Here is a 6,000-nt window from a genome sequence, read left to right on the forward strand (position 1 = left end):
GGGCTCGCTCGCACATAGAAACTCTCCCCGAGCCTGGGGGGCTGTCCTGACTGAAAACCGGCACAGGACCTTCCCGCTGGGGGGGTATGATTTGGGAAGGGCCCAAATTTAGTCCCATACCGACTAGGCAGCGGAAAGGTCTGCACTTTATAAGGAGAGAAATCCTCTTTCCTCATGAGGTGCCTTTTGAAGGGATACAACCTTTGACTCAATGCTGGAATTCAAATGCTAAGTGATGCCGGACTAAGGGCCCTAATGGCTCCTTTTGTAGGCCGAGTGCCTTGGCTTATTCGGGACTTAATTCAAATGATGAAAGACTTCCTATCTTGACCGCCAAGGGACTAACCAAACTTGGCCTTCTCAGCCATGTGTTGAATTGAGGTGGGCGCTTGGGATGCGCTGCCTGGTCGGCTGGGATGCGTATCCCGCGTGGATGCTGCCATTTGTCTGGGCAGAGCCTGATTTGGTTGCTGCATTGGTTAGCTGGGCTGCGCTTCCTGATTTGCCATGATGTTCTTCCTGATTTGTGGGGATGCGCGGCTATCGCCCTTGCTCACTCGGATTGCTGGCGTGGCTTCCTGTTGTGCGCTCATTTCGCGGCCTGGTGCATCTCGGCCACTCATGTCCTTGCCTGCCAGATCTCTATGGAAGAGCCGGCAGGCTCCTCCTTTGATTCTGTGCGTGATTCTTCCTTGTTTGGCCCGGCGCTGGTGCGTGGATTCTTGCTATGTGTCTCGGCTGGCTTTGGCCGGGCATTGCCTTGCGGGGCCTTGCCTTGTTTGCCCTTGTGCGCGGATGGCTGCCACTTGTCCCTTGGTTGCGCTCTTGGTCAGGTTGACCGTGGCTTTCCTTGTTTGCTCTTGCGCGCGGATGGCTGCCACTTGTCCCTTGGTTGCGCTCTTGGTCGGGCTGACCGTGGCTTTCCTTGTTTGGCTCTCGGGCGCACGCGTGCTGGCTGGTCCGGGTCCAATATGCGCGGGCTCGGATGACTTGTTGTGTCCTTGGCTGGGCCTGACCCGTGCGCTGACCTTGGACTTGTTTGGCTTGGGTGCGCTCGGCCGGATGTAGCCTCGGCCGAGCCTTGCGCTTGCTGTGCCTTCTGTGCCCCTGGTTGCCGCTCTTGTCCATGCCCATGTCTGGCGTGCGCGCAACCCATTGTTGCGCGGGCGCCAAGTGCTGGCGAGGAGCGGGGAGGCGGCCTTGCTGTGCACTGGCCGTCCCTGGGTCTGGCGAGGTTCGGGTGCGCCAAGCGGGCGCGGGCGCTGGGCGCGCGCTGGTGCATGGGGCCTTGGGTCGGCCTGGCACTCGGGCGTTGGCTGGCTCAGCTTCTGCTCGGGTGCGTGGAGGCCTGCGCTCGGTTGGGCGTACGCGCGCAGGCGGCTATCATCCCCCCTCCTTGGAGAATACACTTGTCCTCAAGGTTGCTATCGAGCATTGGACTTCCTTCCTTGTGGGACAGGGCGTCGGCCACTTTGTTCTCTTTTTCTGGTTGATACACAATATCATATTCAAAACCAAGTAATTTTACCAGGAATTTCTGCTGCTCAAGAGTCACGATTTTTTGTTGTAGAAGATGTCGGAGAGCTTGTTGGTCGGTGACAATGGTGAAGCGTCGCCCTAGTAGGTACGGCCTCCAAATTTTGACTGCGTGCACAACCGTGAGTAGCTCCCTTGCATATGTGCTCCATGCTTTCTTCTGCAGCCCAAGGGCTTTGGAAATGTAAGCTAATGGCCGCTTGTCTTGGGCGAGGACCGCGCCAATTCCCTCATTGCTTGCATCGGTGAAGACTTGAAATGGCTTGCTGAAGTCGGGTAATGCAAGTACCGGGGTTTGTGTCATGGCTCTTTTGAGGTCTTCAAATGCTTGGCGTGCCGCAGGGGGTCCATTCAAACCCATCTTTTTTTAACATGGTCGTGAGGGGTTTTGCAATAAGACCATAACCTTTGACGAACCGTCGGTAATAGCCGGTAAGTCCTAGGAATCCCCTTAAGGCCGAAACATCCCTTGGCAATGGCCAATCCGTCATGGCTTCAACCTTCTGGTTGTCAACTCGAACACCATCCCCGGATATTATATGCCCAAGGTAGTCTAGCTCGGTCTGCACAAAGGCGCACTTGGAAGGCCTGATGAAGAAGTGATGTTCTTCCAAGGTGCGCAATACTAGATCTAGGTGCCGCATATGTTCTTCTATGGTCTTGGAATAGATCAAAATGTCGTCAAAGAAGACAATTACGAACTTCCGTAAGTGTGGCTTAAATACCTGGTTCATGGCTGCTTGGAAGGTTGATGGTGCATTGCAAAGTCCGAAGGGCATGACTAAGTATTCGTAGTGGCCGGAGTGGGTGCGGAACGCCGTCTTGTGGACATCTTTGTCGCGCATTCTGATTTGATGGTAGCCGGCCCGAAGATCTAATTTTGTGAAGAACTTTGTGCCGTGGAGTTCGTCGAGCATCTCATCCATGGTGGGGATTGAAAATCGGTCCTTGATAGTGGCCTCGTTCAAAGCCCTGTAATCGGTGCAGAACCTCCAAGACCCGTCCTTCTTTCTTACCGAGAGAACTGGTGATGAAAACGGGCTGGTACTTGGCCAGATGATCCCTTGTTTCAACATATCCTCGACTTGTCTTTTGATCTCTCCCTTCTAAAAATGAGCATATCTGTAAGGAGGAACGTTGATTGGCTTGCTCTCCTCCTTAAGGCAAATGGGGTGATCGAAGGCGCGCTTTGGTGGCAGTGCTGTCAGCATAGCTAGGACTCCTCGGTAGGCTTCAAGGAGCTCTTGCACTTGCGGTGGCAAGCCTTGCAATTCATCCTTTGGCTGCGGTTGAGGTCCCCCCGCAGCCACTCCTTGGTTGGACATCATGACGGCGAAGCAAAGGGCTCCTCAACGGCACAAACGCTCGATCATGTTGGCTTCACACGGCCGAACTTCCTTGTGGTTGAGTGCTGTCCATATCTTCTTCCTTCCATTGAGCCGAAACTCCATGGTCATGGTATTGTAGTCCGTGACTACTTTTCCAATGCCATGAAGCCATGCGTTGCCAAGAACCACATCCAAACCTACAAGTTGGAGTACATGTAAAGCTGCAGAAATTTTTACCCCTTGGATGTTGAGCCGAACGTCTTTAACAACTTCATGGCACTTAAGCCCTTCGCCGCTTGCTACCTTAACTTTGAATGGCTTGGTGGCTACCCCCTTGAGTCCTACACGTTGCAAGGCTCCCGGATTGATAAAGTTGTGGGAGGACCCGTTGTCAACGAGCAAGGATACTTCATGCTTGCCGATCCATGCCGTCATCCGCATGGTTGAAGGTCGTTGCACACCGGTGAGGGCATGAAGGGATAGCTCGGCATCCTTCGGCATGAGGCTGATGGGGCTGTCTTCGGTGGGATCATCCTCATCCGAGTTGCTGCTGTCGGTGGCTGCAGCATCATGGGCTTCGTCTTCATCCCCGCTGCTATCAATGTGCAGAACATAGGATTGGCCGGGCTTGCAGCGGTGGCCTTTCTCCCATTTGGCGCTGCATTTGAAGCACAAGCCCTTCTTGATATACTCTTGCACCTCATCTCGGCTAAGCCTTTTGACATCAGGGGGTTGTGGCTTTGAAGTGGATGCAGTGGCTGGATGGGACTTGGATGGCAGCGGGCTGACATGATTGCGGTTGGAGCTCTCCTTGGTTGGCCGCCGGTCATTGATGTTGGCTTAGTCAAGGATCTCCGCCATCCTCATTGCTTCTTGAAAGTGGGTGGGCTGCTTGAGCTTGATTTTCTTGGCGAGCCAAGGCTTGAGCCCGTCCATGAAGGCGCCAAGTAGTGCTTCTTCTGACCAACCCTCCACCATGGTTTGAAGTTGGCGAAAATCGTCGATGTACACTTGTACCTTGCCTTCTTGTTTGAGCTTGGCCAATTGGCCGTGGTGATTGACGGTTGGTGAAGGCCCCCATTGGTTCATGAATTCCTGCACAAAAGCCGTCCACCCCAAGTAGTTCCCCTCTTTTTCATAGATGTTTCTTAGCCACCTCCACCACCTATTGGCTCTTTCCTCAAGATAGTAGCTAGCTAAGGTCACCCTCTCCTCTCTAGGGATCTCATACACTTTGAAATATTACTCAACTTTATCGAGCCACTCATAAGGATCTCCTCCTCCAAAAGTAGGGAACTCTATTTTGGGCTTTCGGATCCCTCTTTCATTTGGACCGAAACCCCTAACTCCATCCTCACGGTTCACCCGATCCTACCTCCTTCTTCCTTCATATGCATGTCGGCCATGATGCCTCCATGTGTGAGGGCTACCTACGGGCTCACTCATATGCCTTTCCATGCTCCTTGGCCGATCCTCCATAGGGATGCCATCGGCCCATCTATCAACAAAGGTATTACCACATTCAACTCTTCCTCCTCTTCTCCTATCTTCTCTCATTTTTCTTTCTCCCTCATTATTTTTTCTGCAAACTGCCTCTCCAGCCTTTCTATGTTGTCATTTTCGTCTCTTCTTATGGCGGCCAAAGAGGTTACCAAATGTTCCAACACCCGGTTAACTTCGGCGTTGTTGTTTTCAATAGTTTCAAAGGGTCTTTGCGGGCTGAATGAATCACTACCCGACTCTATGAAATCCTACCCCTTACAATCAGATTTTTTTGGATTTACAAAAACCTCAAGATCTGATTTTTAGACCTCAATACAAGTACAATGAAGAGTATAGATCTGAAAAGTTAGAGGGATACCCTTGAGATCGACTTTCCGTGGATTTGGACTGAAGCCGATTACCCGACGATCTTCGTTGTAGTCTCTCAATGAAAGCACCAGTGTTGGCCCGCGGGGCTTTGCGGTCCCAAACCCCGCGCCAAGGTTTGAATGTAGCTGTGCGTTGGGATCCAACTTGATGTGAGTATCTCTCTTCCTTCTTGCTGCCTTGGAACCACGCCGTGTGCAGATGCTTTGTGGCTGCCGGCGGTGGGAAGAATCAATGGTGGGGGCTCAACAATTTGGAAGAAATTGACTCTTGCATTCCAAAAGCAACGATTACAAGGACTCTTGGCAAGATCCGGAAGGAACCTTGCGATGCCTAAAACAATCTAAGGGGAGTGATGTTCTCCATCTTAGCCCAAGCGTTTCGACCGAAGAAAAACAAAAGGATACAACCCTTGACTCAATGCTGGAATTCAAATGCTAAGTGATGCTGGACTAAGGGCCCTAATGGCTCCTTTTGTAGGCCGAGTGCCCTGGCTTATTCGGGACTTAATTCAAATGATGAAAGACTTCCTATCTTGACCGCCAAGGGTCTAACCAAACTTGGCCTTCTCGGCCATGTGCTAAATTGACGTGGCCGCTCGGGATGCGCTGCCCGGTCGGCTGGGACGCGTGTCTCGTGTGGATGCTGCCATTTGTCCGGGCGGAGCCTGATTTGGTTGCTGCATTGGTTGGCTAGGCTGCACTTCCTGATTTGCCGTGATGTTCTTCCTGATTTGTGGGGATGCGTCGCTGTCGTCCTTGCTCCTTCGAATTGCTGGCGTGGCTTCCTATTGTGCGCTCATTTTGTGGCCTGGTGCATCTTGGCCGCTCATGTCCTTGCCTGCCAGATCTCTATGAAAGAGCCTGCAGGCTCCTCCTTTGATTCTGCGCGTGATTCTTCCTTGTTTGGCCCGGCGCTGGTGTGTGGATTCTTGCTATGTGTCTCGGCTGGCTTTGGCCGGGCATTGCCTTGCGGGGCCTTGCCTTGTTTGCCCTTGTGCGCGGATGGCTGCCACTTGTCCCTTAGTTGCGCTTTTGGTCGGCCTGACCGTGGCTTTCCTTGTTTGCTCTTGCGCGCAGATGGCTGCTACTTGTCCCTTGGTTGCGCTCTTGGTCGGGCTGACCGTGGCTTTCCTTGTTTGGCTCTCGGGCGCGCGCGTGCTGGCTGGTCCGGGTCCAATGTGCGCGGGCTCGGATGACTTGCTGTGTCCTTGGCTGGGCCTGACCCGTGCGCTGACCTTGGACTTGTTTGGCTTGGGTGTGCTCGG

Source organism: Phoenix dactylifera, chromosome 1 (genome assembly GCF_051530095.1).
Source record: "Phoenix dactylifera cultivar Ajwa chromosome 1, Ajwa_hap1_PhDact_Kaust_v1.1, whole genome shotgun sequence".
In the NCBI taxonomy this organism is placed as follows: Eukaryota; Viridiplantae; Streptophyta; class Magnoliopsida; order Arecales; family Arecaceae; genus Phoenix; species Phoenix dactylifera.